This window comes from Gopherus evgoodei, chromosome 6 (genome assembly GCF_007399415.2).
Source record: "Gopherus evgoodei ecotype Sinaloan lineage chromosome 6, rGopEvg1_v1.p, whole genome shotgun sequence".
NCBI lineage: Eukaryota > Metazoa > Chordata > Testudines > Testudinidae > Gopherus > Gopherus evgoodei.
In genome coordinates, this window is record NC_044327.1 from 134,595,693 (window position 1) to 134,606,423 (window position 10,731).

Sequence of the window (10,731 nt, forward strand, 5' to 3'; positions counted from 1 at the left end):
ATGGCCACCACACATTTCCCAAAGGACAAAGATATGAAGGCAGGCATGAGGAAGAGACATTGTTTCCCAAGTCATTTAAATTCCAGCAGGAAATTGGCAGGCAGGAATTCCAGGCTGAATTTTAGCCAAGGCAAAGCTTAATGCTTCCTCAGAGTGCCTCAGATCCTTGACTGCCCATTCAGGAGGCCATATCTTCGCTGACTGTCCTCCCTAAAGGCCAGTGCCTTTGGCGGCGCAGTGACCCCAGCTGCCACAGTGAGGTGCTGGTTCGGTGAGGGGCCGGACGGGGAGGGGCACAGGGCTTTGTCATGGCCTGAGTGCGGTTTGTAAGACTTTGTTGCCAGTTGGGGTGGTGCGGGAAGAGGATGCAGCAAAGGGTAGCTAGGAGACACCCGTGTAGGGCCGCAGCTCTCTCACACTGTGCCTATGCAGCGCCCGGCACGGGGGTCTGATCTCGGCCAAGACTTCGAGGAGTTAGTGCTTGTCATGCTGCTGCTGCTAATCAAGGCAGGCATTTGGCTCCACAGCAGAACCAAACCCTTAGCAGAGCACCTCCCTCTGTCTAGCCAACGGAGGCTTCCCCCATGCAGCAATATGGGGAGGCCAGGGTGGTCCCAATCCCTGATACCTGTTAGGAGCTGGGACCCCCAGGCTGAGAACCCCTGTCCTAGCCAACAGGCGCTGGAGAAAGCGACGAGCTTTCAACTTTCTCCGGAGAGCTAGCACATTAGTGCCAGGCGTCTGCTGGGCTGGGCTCTGAGGTGTGCGGCCAACACACTGCCCACTGCAACCCACTCCTACACTCACCCGCCCACTGTCCCTTCACTCACACACACGCACGGCACGGCTTTACTCCGATTCCCACCCCCAGCGAGCTCACACTACACAGCCCAGGGCGGCTTGGGGAGCAGTGAAGAAGCCAGCCCTGATTTACAGCTGAGCCCTCTCAGCTTCATATATAGGAACTGGGATTAACCCCCCACCACCCCAAAGTATGCTTATTAAGTTTGCGGACGATACCAAACTGGGAGAGATTGCAACTGCTTTGGAGGAAAGGGTCAAAATTCAAAATGATCTGGACAAATTGGAGAAATGGTCTGAGGTAAACAGGATGAAGTTCAATAAAGATAAATGCAAAGTGCTCCACCTAGGAAGGAACAATCAGTTTCACACATACAGAGTGGGAAGAGACTGTCTAGGAAGGAGTATGGCAGAAAGAGATCTAGGGGTCATAGTGGACCACAAGCTTAATATGAGTCAACAGTGTGATACTGTTGCAAAAAAAGCAAACATGATTCTGGGATGCATTAACAGGTGTGTTGTAAACAAGACACGAGAAGTCATTCTTCCGCTTTACTCTGCGCTGGTTAGGCCTCAACTGGAGTATTGTGTCCAGTTCTGGGCACCGCATTTCAAGAAAGATGTGGAGAAATTGGAGAGGGTCCAGAGAAGAGCAACAAGAATGATTAAAGGTCTTGAGAACATGACCTATGAAGGAAGGCTGAAGGAATTGGATTTGTTTAGTTTGGAAAAGAGAAGACTGAGAGGGGACATGCTAGCAGTTTTCAGGTATCTAAAAGGGTGTCATCAGGAGGAGGGAGAAAACTTGTTCACCTTAGCCTCCAATGATAGAACAAGAAGCAATGGGCTTAAACTGCAGCAAGGGAGATTTAGGTTGGACATTAGGAAAAAGTTCCTAATTGTCAGGGTAGTTAAACACTGGAATAAATTGCCTAGGGAAGTTGTGGAATCTCCATCTCTGGAGATATTTAAGAGTAGGTTAGATAAATGTCTATTAGGGATGGTCTAGACAGTATTTGGTCCTGCCATGAGGGCAGGGGACTGGACTCGATGACCTCTCGAGGTCCCTTCCAATCCTAGAGTCTATGAGTCTATAAGGCCTTGAGCGGCTGGGAACAGGCTGGAACCCCAGGGCGATGAAGAGGCACATGCCCTGCCTACACTAGCCCCATCCGGAGAGCTGCCCTGGGAAGATGGCAGGAAGGGCTGAGTGTAGACACAACCTCTGGGGACCTTTCCTCCTTTACGGAACCCGCTGGGTTGCTCACTCCCACTTTCCCACAAGAGCTGGATTTTCCGACTAAACCACAGAATAATTGGTTATTCCTGTAACGAACCAGCCTGAAAACCACACAGCCTGGGTGGCTCATCCTTAGCCATCTGCGACCTGTACCCCAAATACATGGCCCTGCGATTCTGCCGCTCCTGCTTTGTGCCCTCTGGGTATTAAAGTGGATGTAGTGCTGTGAAAGGCAGCCCAGGAAGCCTCTAAAGAAGGGGTCCAGCATGAGCAGGGGCAGCAAACAAGCCTCCACACTGCGACGTTCCTGCCCTCTAGCAAAGAGGACTCCAGGACCCATTCAACCCATGGCTGCTCTCTGCTGAGCCTGCCCAGGAGGGGAGCACGTTAGAGCGGACGGTGCCCATCGATTCAACCCCAGGGAGCCATTTCCAACCAGAAGCAGACTGAGGCACACGGATTCACGAAACTCACGTGCTATAGAACAATCCAGATTTTATCAGCCAGGGGAGGGATAGAAGTGGCAGTCTGAACCCAGCTCAGCTTTCACTTGACTCCAGGAGCTGGAGCTTTACAAAACCAATATAATCTTGTAAGAGTCAGCGAGGCTGCCCTGGACATGAGCATGGGACAGGCAGAGAGAGAGAGAGGACAAGCACCCTCCACCTCGCTAGCTACTCATAGAATTCACAGGCCAGGGAATGTCACCCAGGTGCACAGCCCATTTGGTTTCTCAACCCCCCCCTGCTTTCTTACTGATGGACTTGGGGGTCACAGCCTCCCCTTGCACTGGATTGGACAGGGGGTGTTAGTGGCCCCCGAGGGTGCAACCTAGCTAGAGGCAAGCACTTAACCAGCTGAGTCTCTCTGCTTTCTCTTTCCGGGGAGTGACAGGCAGGCAGCTGGCCCACTGCCAGCAGCTTTAGCTTGCTGCAGCCTCTCTGGGTCACCGTGCAGCTGGGGCTGCAGCATGCATTCCCCGGGCCTAGTTCAAAGAAAGCAGGGTCCCCATTAAAACATAAATCTGCCCAACACCCCAGCGTGGGCACGGGCCGCTGCCTCCATCAGGTTATCCTCAGGCGCGATGAGCAAACACTCAGACCTGCCAAGGTGGGGCTTGGGAAAGCACCCCCAGCTCCAGACACTCGCCCCGCTATCGGCCAGCTTCCTGGCCTGGGGCCCACCGCACCTTGTGCCATTGTCTGGTCCCGCTGGACAGACGAAGCGCTGGCTGGGTTCACAGCTCAACGAGACGGCCAGCCAACGGGCTGGAGAGACCCAGACCTGGGAATTCGGCAACGGTGCCCTTCCTTTAGAGTCAGCGCTGACTCCATGCCCTAGTGCAGCACCACAAGGAGTGGGGTGTGGGCTCCCTACTGAGGGTTGTCCCCTAGGAGTCAGTTCTGCCCCTGCTCCCCAGAGCAGTGGTAGGGAGTTCGATATTGCAAGGCGTGGGGGGAAGGATTCCAGGGGGGTGCTCGCCCCAGTGTGGCACTATGGGGCACTGTGCTGCAGGGAGCGGGGCGGGAGGGGCTCAGTAGGGGAAGCGCTCCCCTTGTGGTCCGTGCTGACCCCAATGCCCTTGCATAGCCCAGGGGGTGGGGTGCGGGTGCTAGGCTTCCCAGTGTTGTCCTGACAGTTCTCTTGTCTCTGATTCCATCTGGACCTCGCTGTTCTATGAGGCACAGGGGTGCAGTGCCAGTGGATGTGTCAGCTTTTGCAGGAGAATGAAAACCGAAAGCCTGTACATGAAAGATTCAGAGTTGCTTTTTGTAACAATGAAAGCGTGTCAGCCAGACTCCAGCGCTACTAATTACATCCTGCCTCCCCGTGCTCGCCTTAGAGTTTCCGTTGGATACAGCAGGCAAACTCCTGGATCTGCTAAGGGTGGGTAATGTAAATTAGTCTGCCAATTAGCTACGTCGTTATGAAAGACACTAAATTGCATGAGATCTTATGCTTCTAACAAGCAATAATCATCCCGCAAGGCAGTCTGCTGCACTGTCTGACGAGCTGAATGCATCTTGGATCAGATCTCCATGAATCATGACCATTCAAATACCCCACCGTGGCTGCAGCACACCGAGGCTTTCTCGGGCAAATGCCGACTGCGCCAGGGTAACACGTATCCTCATCCATATGTGGACACTGGGCTCCATTGGTCTAGAAATTCAAATAATCATCATGGGGCAGTGACTGAGTGTTAGGGGCTTTCCCTTCATCCCTCCTCTGGTTCTTGTCACGCAGGCTGAAAGCAGAAGGCCGGAGTCCGAAGTACAGGCAATGGGATGTTTATTGGGGTTAGTTTCAAGCAAGCATATCTAGAGTTCTGACACCACAGAGCCTTGTCCCAGTGTCCCAGTTTTGCAGGTATAATTATACTGGCAGTGCGGCCCCTAGTCCCAGCCCTGACAATTTACGGCCATGTTCCGTTTTGGAGGGTCTTGAGTCTGGGGGCTCTTTGTCACCTAAAAAGAATGGCTCAGGTTTGGGAATCTCCCCCACATCCTCAGCTGTGAAGACCAATGCAGAGAATTAATTTAGTTTCTCCTCAATGTCTGTATCATCCTTGAGTGCTCAATCGTCCTGGGGCCCCACTGGTTGTCAGCAGCTTCCTGCTTCTGATGTACTTACAACATTTTTTGCTATTACTTATTGAGTCTTTGGCTAGTTGTTCTTCAAATTCTTTTTGGCCTCCTAATTATGTTTTTACACTTCATTTGCCAGAGTTTTTGCTCCTTTCTATTTTACTCACTAGGATTTAACTTCCACTTTTTAAAGGATGCTTTTGTGCCTCTAGCTGCTTCTTTTACTTTGTTGTTTAGCCACGGTGGCACTTTTTTAGTTCTCTTACTATGCTTTTTAATTTTGGGTAAACATTGAAACTGAGCATCTATTATGTTGTCTTTAAAAAGTTTCCAAGCAGCTTGCAGGGATTTCACTTTTGGTGCTGTACCCTTTAATTTCTGTTTAACTAACGACCTCATTTTTGTGTAGTTCCCCTTTCTGAAATTAAATGCTACTGTGTTGGGCTGCTGTGGTGTTTTTCCCACCACAAAGAATCCTGTGGCACCTTATAGACTAACAGATGTTTTGGAGCATGAGTGAATACCCACTTCCTCAGATGCATCTGAGGAAGTGGGTATTCACCCACGAAAGCTCATGCTCCAAAACGTCTGTTAGTCTATAAGGTGCCACAGGATTCTTTGCTGCTTTTACAGATCCAGACTAACACGGTGACCTCTCTGATACTTTCCCACCACAGGGATGTTAAATTTCATTATATTATGGTCACTATTACCAAGCGGTCCAGTGTAAGGGCACTGTTGCCCCCTTACTAACATTCAGTGTGGGGGGGGGTTGCTAGTTCCCAGCACTAAAAGGGGAGGGATCAATGGGAAATCAGGACCCTGAGACTGACAGTTCCCAGGAACAATGACGAGAGGTCAATGCTCCAGGTCAGCCTGATTGACAGGGCGGGCAGGCTAATCAGGGAGTCAGGAGGCCAGGGGGATCCTATCCTCCATGCAAGCTGGAATTGCCTGAATCAGAGGGAGTGGGGCCGAGCTAAGGAGTAAGCAGGGGCCCAAGCTGAGCTGCTGGAAACAGAGCTGTCGCAGCCAGAGTCAGACAAGCAGCCCAGAGCTGGGAGCAGAGTCACAGAAGCAGCCCACAGAGCAGATCCTGTGCTGGGAGCAGAGTTGCAGTCACAGAGCCAGAGCACAGCCCAGGGAGAGCAGACCTGCACTGGTAGCAGAGCTGTAGCCACAGAGCCAGAGGGGCCAGAGAAGCAGCCCAGGGAGCAGGTCAGAGCTGGGAGCAGAGTCACAGAAGAAGCCCAGAGAGCAGACCTGTGCTGGGAGCAGAGCTGCAGCCACCAGAGGCGGAGAGGCTGGGGAAGCAGCCATGGAGCTGGATGCAGAGCAGCAGCAGCAGCCGTGCTGAGGCAGAGTGGAGCTGGAGCTGGGGCTGGAGCAGCCTGGAGCCGGGTGCAGTGAGCAGCTGGGGAGAGCAAGGGGGACCCTGCTCATTGAGACGCTTCAGCCAAGAGGCCCTGCAGGCCAGACTTGGAGGGGGATCGTAACCCTGACAGGGCGGGGGTGACGCTGGGAAGGAGGGTCCTGCCACCTAGAGCCTGAGAGCGTGTGGCCACCACCAGAGCAAGTGTCCGACCCGCAACGTCCCTGCAGCACAGCCAGAGCCTGAGAAAGTGGCCTGGGACTTACAAGGAACAGACTGTGAACCAGGGCTGCTGGGGGTGGGGTGGGGTGGGGTGGGGCAAGTGGGGCAATTTGCCCCAGGCCCAGGGCCCTGCAGGGGCCCCCACAAGAATAAAGTATTCTGTAGTATTGCAACTTTATTTTTATGGAAGGGGCCCATGAAATTGCTTTGTCCCAGGCCCCTTGAATCCTCTGGGTGGCCCTGCTGTGAACTGCCCTGACGTCCAGAGACACTGTTTGTGATGTTCCCTGCCATAGAGCAGCGTGATGTATTTCCTTTAACCTTTCCCATTTCTCTTTATTCCTTTTTAAAATTAATTGTTAATTCAACAACTTGTATTTGCTTTAAATTGTATGAAATGATCAGTGGGTCAGGGAGGTGCCCAGTGCAGAGAGGGTACCCTGGAGTGGGGACACCCTAGACCCTGTCCTGGGTTACCACAGGAGGCTTGGGGGTCGAGCCCCCCAGGAATCCTGGGCCCAGCCTTGTTGGGGTTACGAGGACTCAGTCAGACAGGAGAGTGGAAGGGGAGTCCTCAAGGGCAGGGAGGCCTCTGGGTAAAGGAAGTGGGAGCGAGGACTCAGATCCTTTTGCTAGCCCACTTCACTGGGGTGGTACAGAAGCCAGGAAAGTTCCCCACAATAGCGGGATAATTTCATTACATTATGGTCACTGTTACCAAGTGATCCAGCTATAGTCACCTCTTGGACCTGATCCTGTGCTCCACTTAGGACTAAATCAAGAATTGATTAAGAATATAAAAGTATCAAAAGTTAAAAGGTGAAAAAAAACCCAGAATTCTATCTCAGACAAATATACAGGCCTACATACTGACACTGGGATTCGGAGCTCAGATGTGTGCCCTGGGTATACAATTTGGGGTGATCTTTTAGGGTGTGATTTCAAAGATCCAGGTTCCTTCATGGCTTTTACACTACAACCCCCAGCTTTTGTGTACCTTGACCGTGCTCCTGGAACCGAAAACATATATCAGAGCAAGCCATTCAGTCCCACCTTGGAAGATCCTAATTGGGACCATGGTTAACCTAAGAGCTGCCACACTGGATCAGCCCAATGGTCCATTTTGCCCAGGATCCTGTCTGTGACAGTAGCCTGTACCAGAGCTTCAGGGGGAGTGTACAGAACAGGGCAATTTGGAGAGATCCACTCATGTCTTTCACTCCCAACTTCTGGTAGTCAGAGGTTTAGCATCCCTCCCATCTTGGCTAATGGTCATTGATAGTAATTTATTGCTGGACCTGTCCTCAGGAACTCATCCAGTTCTTTTTTGAACCCAGTTACACTTTTTGGCAATCATGACATCCCATAGCAATGAATTCTACAGGTTAGTGGTGCATTGTGTGGAAACGTACTTCCTCGGGTTTCTACTAAACCTATTGCCTCAGTTTCACTGGTTTTTATATTGTACTGGTTCTATTTCCCTCCTCCAGGAAAGGGTAACACAGCCAACACCTGGGACCCCTGTGTGCGCAGCAGGCAGCCTGGAGCGCCTTCGATAATTTCCCTTGAAGGTGAAGTTTCCTCCTAGTGAAATCCAGTTTCCTCTTTTTGAAAGCAGATGGAAACTAGAGCCAAGCCCCACAGACCAGAAAGCACTAACCACTTTGCCCATAGAAAAACTGGACAGACAACCAGCACATCTGCAGCCGCCCTGTCCCAGCCACCTGCTCCCCTCTCTCTCCCCATACTCCATATTCCCCTCTCGCTTCCTCTCGCCCCAGTTGCTCCTTGTGAATGCACAGGTGGCAGCAGCACATGTGCGGATCTCGTGCTTTGAATAACTGGCTGAAGCTTGGGCAATCGACCGCTCTATAGTGGGGGCTGTCAGTTTCAGGGGTCTCCTTCTGCACATACACACACAGTTTCTTTGAATGGGATATTAAATGATCCATGTTTGCTGGTCCCAGAGGAGCAGTGATGGCACAGGGAGCCTTTCACCACGAGGGAGGGGGGGCAGGCTCCAAGCTGGCTGGACTGGGAATAATCATTGAGACTGACACCACTTTGGAGACCCTGTGGGAAATGAGTCTGTGGGTCTCTCTCTAGTTCCCAGTGAGGCCGTGTCCTTACATCCCAAATCCCACAGTGATAAGTGCCTCCAGCTGGCCTCCTCATTAGTGCTCTTGGCGAAGAGACCAGGAGTGAGGGGGCCGTGGACTCTGTGCTTCCCACCCACACCTGGGACTGCAGGGGCAGAGGGAAGGGGTGTCCTGGTTGGTGGGGACCCCAATGAACTGAGACACAAGGTTGCGGGAGAGGCAGGGGCACTGACAGGACTGCGACACAAGCTCGCATCACCATCGGGCCCATGCGATGCTGCATCGGGCGGGAACGGGGAGGGGAACTCTGCTGGGTGCGCTCTCCTGCTCCGCCTGGCCTCACTTCCTGGAGGCTCAGGCTCCTAGGGGAGGCTCCGGGGAAGGTACTTTCCAGGCTGGGTTTTGGCAGCAGGACAGAAATGCTCCCTCCATTTGTTTGCTGTTCCTTCCCCCCACCCCACCCCACCCCACCCGTGTTTGCTGCTCTGAGAGGTTTTCCCTCCTCTCCAGTTGAATTTCTGTCCTGCACAGGCGGGGGGACGGGGCAGAGCCAGGCTCAGGGCACAGTGTGATGAACTAGGAGTGTTCTTAACGTTCCCTCTGAATACTGTGGGGGGGCCTCAGATCCTGGCCCACCCTCTGTCGCCTGACAACTAATGGCCAGGCCCTTCCCCCCTGCAAGGGGATGCCAAAGGTGTGGGAGAACAAAGAGGTCAGGTGACCTCCTGCCCCGGGAAACAAAGTGGGGCTGGAGGGGTTGTGGGAGTCTGGAGCTGGCTGGGGATGAGGAGTGAAGTGCAGACTCACTGCCCCCCAGAATGGACCCGGCTGAAGGGTCCGGTTCGCTGTATCTACAAGCTTTGTTTTAGACCCTGTTCCTGTCATCGAATAAACCTCTGTGTTACTGGCTGGCTGAGAGTCACGTCTGACTGCGAAGTGGGGGTGCAGGACCCAGTGGCTTCCCCAGGACCCCGCTGGAGCGGGCTCGCTGTGGGAAGCGCATGGATGGCAGAGGATGCTGAATGCTCCAAGGAGAGACCCAGGAGGTGAAGCTGTGTGAGCTTCTTGCCCTGGAGACAGTCTGCTCCGGGGGAGAGGAGGCTTCCCAAAGTCCTGCCTGGCTTAGTGGGGAGCAGTTGCAGAGCATTGCCCGGGGACTCCGTGACACACAGCATCGGATCCAGGTCCCGATTCCAGATCGCACTCGCGGCCCCAGCACTGAGCAGGTCCAGGATCCGGGTCTGCCTCATTCATGGGCATTCTTGGCTCAAGAGACACATGGCTGGGACTGTGTCAGTGTCTGCGCTCAGCGTCCATGCTCCAAAGCAGGAGGTTGGTGAATTCGATGCCAGTCCCAATGCCATGCTCTGTAGGCTCGGGCCTGGCTCCAGGGGCCTGGGCTACCCCTGAGGGGTGGGAGAAGAGAGGCCGTTGGATGGGCAGCGCAGCCGGGTGGTGTGAGGCCCTTGGAGGCCATGGATGCCAGTGGGGACACGGGCAGGGTGTGGGGGGGAGCTCCCCATGGGAGGACAGTAGAGCAGCAGGTCCCTACCTACCCCGGCACAGTCTCTTGCCAGTGTGCAGGCAGGCTGGGCCACAGCCAGTGCTCGTCCTACCGGGACATGCCTGCTCTGGGGCACGGAGCACTAGTGAGACCCCTTCCTCCCACCCTAGGAATAATGCTACTAAGCCCAGACACTGCCCGTCGCTAGCCAGACCCAAACCCACTGACGGCAGAGCTCTAGCTTAGGTCCCCCATATAAAATACTGCACAGTCGCCACCTGCAAGATTACAGCTGCCTCCTGCTGGCTGCATTACAGGGCAGGGTCTCCCTGCATACTCCCCTGACCCCAGGAGCAGCCGGCATCATAATCTAGCCCTGTGTGCTTCTGACTTCCTTAAGGAACAAGGAAGCAGCACATCCCATTCCCTAACCCCAGGGCAGGCACACAGCCAGGTATGGCCTTCCTCGGCGCCATCGCAGGGACCCTCCTCAGCCCTGGCCCTGGGAAGGGATACCCCACTTGCTCCGCCACCTCTGTGAGCTCCATTTCCCATATCATGTTTGGACTCAAGCCAATATTCAGAAACTGAAACAAAAATGAATGTGCCTGGGTGCCAAGAAACAGAACGAAAAGCTCAGAGCTCCGCAGCCTTGTGCTTGGCTCCCCACACAGGGAGGTGGGAACCCTGTGGTCAGTGAGCTCTTAAACAGCTCTGACTGGAATCTCACTGGGTTTTGGTTTTTCAGTTTGGAGGGTTCTGTTCTGGGAAGAGCTGACGCGGAAAAAGGTTAGGAGGGGTGGGGTGGATAATCAGCTGCCCATAAGCTCCCAGCTGTGGCCAAAGGAGTTAATGTAATTCCGGGATGCATAAACCAGGTGCAAATCAAGCCACAGTCAAAACCA